We start from the raw sequence: 9,120 nt of genomic DNA, 5'->3' as shown, positions 1-9,120 counted from the left end.
AGTTTGTACGCCATCAGATTGGTATTCTAAATTCTGTCGATTTTGGGCCCACCCGGTGAGAGAGACTTGTCGACTTTCTTTAGCTCAAACATTTGGAGCAGTGTATTTGTTTGAACAGGGAAAAATGATGCACGATTTCCTCTATTGTTTCGCTAGCTTTCTTGCCTTCCCAATAAAAATTTTATACATTTGCTTTCCTCTTAATATCTCGCTCTTCACAGTCTAAAGGCAATCCTTCTCTCCAATTCGCTTTTTACCCGCCCATTCTTTCTGCCTCACCATATTTCCCTGAAATGAAACCTACCGCTATATAAGGTGCTCGGCAGGTGGGGCCCGAACCCAGCACCTCCAGAATACCGGTCTGGTACGATACCAACTGCGCTATCGGTGAATCTGTGCTCCCCTCCACTTTGCTGGGTATTCCTTTTGGGGTAATTTTAACATAAACACCCCGAAATATGGGACGGAGAGTAAACTGGAAAAAATCTGCTGTGCTTCGTGGACTAGTCCTTTTTTTCAACGCCTCCGTGGAATGCGCTCCACAACTGGTGACCCGGATGTGATCCCCTTGAAGCGAAGTTGTAGAGCTATGGCCAGCAACGACCGGGACCAGCGAGCACATCAAGACCCGGCAATGAGATCGCGTGGCCATCCACTTGCCGCCGTATTGGGAGCACAACGAGGCTATGTAATTCCACCGGACCGGGTCACATTTCGTGCTGTCTAGCATCCCCTTCCGAGAACGCAAGTTATACTAAGGAGTGAGAGCTGCGGAAGAGATTGTGGGCATTCTCACCTAATTTCTTACGCAAACCTCCTGCGACTGCCCCCAACCACCTCAAAGCAGCGCTTACAGCAGGTTCTTTCCACCGAACAGCGTGGCGGACGCAGACCCAGCCAACTCGTGCGCCGCAATGATCGAACTCCTCGGCTCACGTGCATGGACGGTGGATTGCCTCGAGATGTCTTTCTGCAGCGCCTGCCTGCAAACGCGCAAATGGTCCTCGCTACCGCATCATCCATGGACCTCCCTTCACTCGCGTCTATGGATGACAAGATAATGGAAGTTACCATCGCAGCTCCACACATGTTGCCACTGTGGCCACAGCGCCTACATCACCCACCTCTCACACGACACCAGCTCCTGCCCATGAAGGTGCGTCTGCGGCGCCTGCCAATCTCGATCATATGCTGCGTCTAGCCACAATTTCAGCGGAAGCAGAGGGACGTAGGTCAACAAGCGCGCTCACCCGCCGATACTTTCCAGGAACCGTCTCAGATGCATTCCGCCGCGGACTACGTGAAGTCCCTGCAATTGATCCTCGCCTACCTTCGACCACAGCCTACACGCAAAGGGAAATAACCAGGCAGCTTATGAGTTTCAAGACCTTGAAAAAGACAACACGTGTTTGTGTGCTAGGGACCCGTTGGCCGTCCTTCGCCACCACACTACGTTGGCCCCACGGAGTAATTGGCCCTTTACCTGTGGTCCAGCGTCACGCTATAACTTACGTCGTCGACATCAACGGCTGCCGGGACATCATAGCGCTAGAACGCCTCACTCAGGCTTACATCACCGACGCCTACATCAACCCTACGAGTCTTCCCTCCGTCGCTGCACATCAGCGCGACCGTCATGTACGCTGGGTAGCTTATCAGAGCGTCGCACCAGCTCCTCCTTTGAGGATGAAGCCCCGTAGTGACAAGCCGCAATGTCACCGGCAGCAGCGTCACGTAGGCCAACGAGCCCGCTCACAGGGTCGGGTGTCTGTTGCATAAGCAGTTGGAGACCCCAGTGCGCTCGGAATAAAAACCAACCTTGCTGTGTGGTCTGGTGCTCTCCATCAACGGCATCTATATACAGGGTGTACCAGCTATCACGCACCAAGATTTAAAAAAAGAGCAATGGCGTTACTCGAAGAAAACCTGGTGCATAATGTTTGCAGTACTGTGGAGAAGCGGACAGTAATTTTTTTCGTTAATGAGACTTAACTTACAATTTGTAATTAATTATCAAACTCGAGAATTACTGTCCTAATCACTGAAGAGCAAATGAGGCATTTGTAGGTAACCACGAGGGGCATCTAACTGCGGTATTTCAAGCGACGACATAATTGCGTACTCATTTACTCTGACGGATAAAGAAAACCCCCGAAATATGAAAAATACCACGTGACGGCGCTTCCGCGTGCATTGTAAAGCAGCGTCCCAAAATAAGCTGATTGAAAGCAACTGCTTCGCCTGTCACCCGCCCAAAGAGACATCACATCACCTTGATAATGGCATGCATGGAAGAAGCAGCAACAGCAAGTTTTGCGGGGCGCGTGTGCAGATAAGGCATAAACTCGGTCCCGATTTCCTCGTTCTTTTTTTTTGTTTATTTCATTCTGGCTAACTCAGGGGCAGCCTCAAGGTAAATTTAACTGGTAGCGAAGCTTCCACAGAAGCCCATACATTCAGAAAATGGCTGCTACTAAGCTGCTAGCGGGGCTTAGCGCCATCTGTGTGAGGAGGGAACACTTCCGGATGAACAAAAAATAAAGCGGACGTGACGCAAGATCCGGTCCAAACGTGACGTCATTTTTGTGGCATTAGCGCAAAATTTGACTTCAAAATAGCTTTAGCAAGCCTGTGATCGCTGAGGGCTCATGTCATTGCCATCGGACGCAAGTTGGCGAGCCCTTGGCGTGTGTGCTTTAAGTGAACGGTAGCGTAACTAGTACAGACTCGGGACTGGAAACGTACTTAATCATACTGTCGTGTGATTCGCCTCGGTTTTTATAAAAACATCTTGCATTTTCTCTGAAACTTTATGGTGTATTTATTACTTGCACTGCTGTATAAAAGCAACAGTTGTTTACCTTGATTGCAGTGGGTGGCAAACCGGGAACCAGGCACGTACACCCCCTTCCCCCCTCTTCCCTAAAATTTTTTTTCTGCCATGGGATACGGAGCACGAAATGGCACTCGACCACTCTGCAGACCCCCCCCACTTATCTAAATCGTGTCCCCTCCTCACCGCGATATAAATTTCCACCAACGCCACTGCTGGGTTGTTTAACTGCGTCGCACATACGCAGGTTGCATGCGCGCCTTAACAATATATCAAGGTTATGTAATGCTTGCCCGGTTTGTGTGCTCCAGTTCTAAGAGAAGAAATACCGCATAGTCAAGCTATAATCAAGACATTTGAATTTTATTACTTTACTTTATTATAACTTTACCACACTGAACAAAATCAGCACGTATACAAATAAGTACAAAATGTTCTTGGGCACTACATGCATTATCATTTTCTTTACGCGACGAAAAATTTACTTTACCCCTAACACATAGCATTATGAGCGATGAAAGCCTCAACAGCAGAACTACTTCGAAAGAAGAGAAAGAACCAGACACTGCATCTTGACGCAGAAAACCGGGTCGCAGGAACGTCGATTCATGAAAGTGCAGCGAGCACACCGCAGCTGTCCCAGCGTCTTATCAAGTAGACATGGGTTTGTACACAACTTCATCCAGGAGACACGCCTGCAATTTTCTGTTTGCATTGTTTAGGTAAGTGTCGCAACAGATGAGTAAAAAGACAAAAATAGATCAATGCAAAAGAAAGCGACGGCAGTAAGTAAAAACTTCTAGCAGGAAAGTTCTGGCAGCAGCGCAGCAAGGAGCAGCACAACACAGTACTGCGATGGAAATATTGCTTGCGCATGCAAGCGCGGGAAGCAGAGATCACTACAAGCGTTGTAATGCAATAGAGAAGGCACTGAGATAGACAATTAAAGCAAATCGTCTGAATTCAATTGGCGCAGAATATTTGCGCTATTTGAATACGTTGAGAAGTCCTAGAGTAATTGACACCACTTGCTCCGAGCCAACCTGAGTTGAAATTAAGGGATAACTGTGATATAGCAAAGCTTCAGAACCATTTTTTTTGGAAGCACCCCCACATCCCCTTACACAACTTCCCATGCACGTATTACACTGCTATATTTTCGCGTTACCTGTGGAAATGAGAGGAAAATGGTGCAGTGAAACGCCAGGCGTACGGGAGTTGCTCTTGCAACCTTGTACAGCACATCGTTTCCTTAGGTACTGAGGGAAGCGCTCCTCTCCAACAGTTGGCAGCATCGTCCCAAAAGACACCGTGCCCGCCGGGCACGGTACTAAACATGTTCACCCACGGTACAACGCAACTCGCAAGTCCGCGCACAGCAAGAATTAATTGCGCACCAAATTGACAAGAAAAAACGAATGCAAATACGCACCACCAAAACAAGTGAGGGGCGTTTCCTAGCAGACGAACATTAGGCGCGCCTTTCCGAACACTACAAGGACTGCCTCACACAGCAATGAAATCTGCCATTATTCAGAGGTGGCTGCAAAAAAAGCTTTAGAGAATGACCAACATTTTCATAACTTCTTTGCACCCTGTGCTTAAATAAATGTGACTAAGAAAGAAATATCGTTCGTAAAATATAAATATTCTTTTATTGTTGAATAAAACTTGATTTTCTGTTATTAGTGTTTGTTCCCTCCTCACTGTTATGAATGGGCCAAGGACCACGCAGGCAGGCAGTAGACGAACACTGCTTAACACGTCGAAGACTATTTAAGAGGACGGAGGACAAGCACAGGACGTGAGCATAGTAGAGGTCGGGATGTAACAGAGAGGATGGGTTTCGGTCACACGTACACACAGTCTACAGTTCAAAGATACACAAAGTAACCTCGGAGTTCACAAGGGCCGAGAGCAATGCCTAATAGGCCAGTCCGCTCACTCTCAGTCGATCACGACGTGTTTCTAGGCGCTCCAACAGCAGGAACGGCAGCGCCCAACAGCCGGAATGGCGCGTCAGAAGTCGGCGCACCAGCACCTCGATGACGGCGCCCAGACGAGGTCTCGAGCCTTGGCGGAGGGTAGCGCGGTCCCGTCTAGGGTGGCCGAGGCGTCTCACGGGGTAGTTCCCACGGACTGCGCCCTGTTCCGCCGCTTCGCTTCCAGTCGCTGCCGTTCCAGCCTCCGCGATCACTTACGCGCGGCTCCTCTTCTTTGTCATCGTCGTTGTCGTTCTGCTGGCTCACTCGCATGGCCAATCACTCTCGTGGCCATTCGTCACACTCACCTAGTCGCGCTTCAATCGCCACTTCCATTACCCCCATTTGATGTCGCTGGCAAAAGGTTCTGAACCGCTTTTCGCCCGAAGCTTCCCTACCATTTATAGTTACCTTGGCAGCATGTGTGAGGTCATTTGCTTTACGATGCGCGCGGAGGCGCTGTCACGTGGTATTTTTCATATTTCGCGGGGTTCTTTAACAGTCAGAATAAATGTGTACGCAATAAGTTCGTCGCTGAAAATACCGCAGTTAGATGATCCAAGTGAGTACCTACAAGTGCCTGATTGACAATTGAGTGAATGGGACGGTACTTCTCGAGTTTTATAATTAATTACAAATAATTAGTTAATTCTCATTAAGGAAAAACTGCTCCCCACTTCTCCACAGTACGGCAAACATTATGCACTAGGTTTTCTTCGAGTTACGTCCTTACTCTTTTTTTAAAACTTGGTGCATGATAGCTTGCACAACATGTATATGACGAATGCCGGTCCCTCGCCCGAAACGTCAACACTATTCCTCTTTCGACGTGTGTCTTTTCTTTTTCTTGATAATCGCCGGTGTCCAAAAAAGATTTATTTTTCAATTATATATATCATCATCATCACCAGCCTATCTACGCCCACTGCAGGGCAAAGGCCTCTCCCATTATTCTCCAATTACCTCGGTCCTGTGCAAACTGTGACCAATTTATCCCCGCAAACTTCTTGATCTCATCTGGCCATCTAACTTTCTGCCGCCCCCTGCAACGCTTGCCTTCTCTAGGGATCCACTCTGTTACCCTTAATGACCAGCGGTTATCTTGCCTTCGCATTACATGCCCTGCCCACGTCCATTTCTTCTTAATTTCTACTAATATGTCTTTAACACCAGTTCGCTCCCTGACCCACTCCGCTCTCTTCTTGTCCCTTAATGTTACACCTATCATTTTCCGCTCCATTGCCCGCTGAGTCGTTCTCAATTTAAGTAGAACCCTCTTAGTCAGCCTCCAAGTTTCTGCCGCGTAGGTGAGTACCGGTAAGATGCAGCTGTCATACACTTTCTTCTTCAGCGACAATGGTAGGCTGCTATTCATTATCTGAGAATGTCTGCCATATGCACCCCACCCCATTCTGATCCTTCTAATTATCTCTGCCTCATGGTTGGGATTTGGGGTCACAACTTGGCCTAAGTAGATATGTGCGCTCACTACTTCCACTGCCTCGCCACCTATCTCAAACTGCTGTGCTGTCCCGAGGTTATTGATCATTACTTTAGTTTTCTGCATATTAATTTTCAGGCCCACGGTTCTACTCTGTTCGCCCAGTGCGGAAAGCATGCTTTGCAATTCGTCCCCCGAGTTACTTAGCAAGGCAACGTCATCAGCAAATCTGAGGTTACTGAGGTATTCTCCATTAACCCTTACTCCCACCTGTTCCCGATCCAACGTTCTGAATACTTCTTGTAAGCATGCTGTGAATAACATTGGAGAGATTGTATCTCCCTGTCTGACACCCTTCCTTATGGGTATTTTACTGCTCTCCCTATGGAGGATGATGATAGCTGTAGACCCATTGTAGATATCCTCTAGTATTCTTACATAATGCTCATCTACCCCCTGGTTCCGTAATGCCTGAATGACTGCTAGGATTTCGACCGAGTCAAATGCTTTCTCATAACCTATGAAGGCTATATATGTTGCTTCAGTATACTCAGCGCACTTCTCTATCACCTGATTGATCGTGTGAATAAGATCCATTGTTGAATAACCTTTACAGAACCCTGCTTGTTCTTTAGGTTGACTGAAATCTAAGGTTGCAGAGATTCGGTTAGCGATTACCTTGGTAAATACCTTGTAGACGACTGACAGTAAGCTGATCGGCCTGTAATTTTTCAAGTCCTTCATGTCGCCTTTCTTATGGATTAGGATGATGTTCGCATTCTTCCAAGATTCCGGTACCATTGCGGTCATTAGGCATTGCGTATACAGGTTTGCCAGTTTTTGAAGTAAAATTTCGCCGCAACCCTTCAAGAGGTCTGCTGTTATCTGATCCTCACCAGGTGCTTTGCCCCCTTTCATTTCTTTCAAACCCCTCCTTACTTCTTCGGTCGTTACTGGTTGGATGTCTATCTCCTCTGAGCTACTGTCTCGTTCGGCATTATCCTGTTTGTCCCGGCTACTGTACAGATCCCTATAGAACTCCTCGGCCACTGTGACTGTTTTATCCCTATTTGTGATGACATTGCCTTGCTTATACTCAAGTGCATACATCTGATATATATATATATATATATATAAATATACATCTGACATATATATATATATAATTAAGGGTTGCCAGTCAAGAAAGCTTGATCTCTTACAAAGACGTACCACATTCTCCCCCTTGCTTTCTGAGGCTTTCTTGACTGTCAACTTTTATTTCTGTCTTGATTCAACGAGCCCCTCATTTCCCATTTTTATTCGCTTGATATATGTATAGAAGGCAAGCGATGCAGGGGGCGGCAGAAATTATTAGATGGGCACATGAGATCAAGAAGTTTGCACGGATAAATTGGTCACAGATGGCACAAGACCGGGTAATTGTAGAATAATGGGAGAATAATGGGAGAGGCCTTTGCCCTGCAGTGGGCGTAGATACGCTGGTAATGATATATATATATAATTGATTGATTGATTCTGGGGTTTAAAGCGCCGACGCAACGCAAGCGATGAGGCGCGCCGTAGTGGAGGGCTCCGGATTAATTTTGACAACCTGGGGATCTTTATCGTGCGCAGAAATCTCGTACACACGGGCGTTTTTACTTTTCGCCTCCATCAGAAAAGCGGCCGCCGCGGCCGGGAATCGAACCAGCGACCTCGTGCTCAGCAGCGCAACGCCTTAGCCACTGAGCCACCCCGGCGGGTTATATATATATATATATTGTGGGGCCCTGGTTGGAAAAAGACGGGACCGTTCCTTTCTCAGCTCCTTTATTCGGAGGCGTCAGGCGGGGAAGAACCAAGATGGCGACTCAGCGTCCTTTCTGATGATGATCAACCGAAGAAAAGGTTGTGCCGGGGATGATGAGTATGTACAGCGGATGATCCGGTAGCCTTAAGCTACTGGTGATGATGATTGTTGCAGATGGGGACAAATATCTTCTATGAGTCAGCGAAAGACAACAATATCAGCTCCCAATATATATATATATATATATATATATATATATATATATATATATATAGACTGAAAAGATAAAAACTCACACAGAGCGCGAAAAAAATAAGGTTAGTAGAGACAGAGACAAACGAGAAAGACTTAGAAAATAAGTTTACTGACGTTTCAGGTAGAGGACTCCCTTTCTACGTCAGTAAACTTATTTTTATTTTCTAAGTCTTTCTCGTTTGTCTCTGTCTCTACTAACCTTATATATATATATATATATATATATATATATATACATATATATATATATAAATCTAGTGAAAGATAAACTCACAAAGCGCGCAGAAATAGTATAAGTAAAGAGTCGGATACACAGCAAGAACAATAACAAACAATGTTTACTTACGTAGCGGCAACGGGACTTGCCTTCATCAGAGTAAAGGTGCATGATTTTGCTGTCGCAAACATTTTGAACACATTTCTTATATAGGTTTGCATAAAACTGTGAGAAAGAGCGGAAAATGTTTCGGAAATGGGGAGTGTGCATACAGTCAGGCTACGCCTGTGTTACAACATCAACAAACAAACAAGAAAAATAAAAAAGGGGGGGGGGAGAGAGAGAGAGAAAAAGTGGTCGTGTTAACAATGCAGCGTTCAAGATTGCACCATGACGGGTCAACGTATGCCGCGCGGGCTGCAAGTTCAGACAATGGGGGAAACTGGACAACCGCCGTTTGAAATGAACGGGAAGAGTATACAGTAACGTATTTAGTGGCTGGGGCGACTAGTTCGGGGGGAAGCGAAGATGGGTGTGCCCCCCGCGGGTGAAGAGAATAGATAGGGGGCACAAAAGGACATTTCACAGAAGCTAGCAATT

This window comes from Haemaphysalis longicornis, unplaced genomic scaffold, assembly GCF_048455015.1.
Source record: "Haemaphysalis longicornis isolate Haplotype H1 unplaced genomic scaffold, Haemaphysalis longicornis Haplotype H1 scaffold_3, whole genome shotgun sequence".
NCBI lineage: Eukaryota > Metazoa > Arthropoda > Arachnida > Ixodida > Ixodidae > Haemaphysalis > Haemaphysalis longicornis.
Note: the sequence above shows the minus strand (reverse complement) of the source record.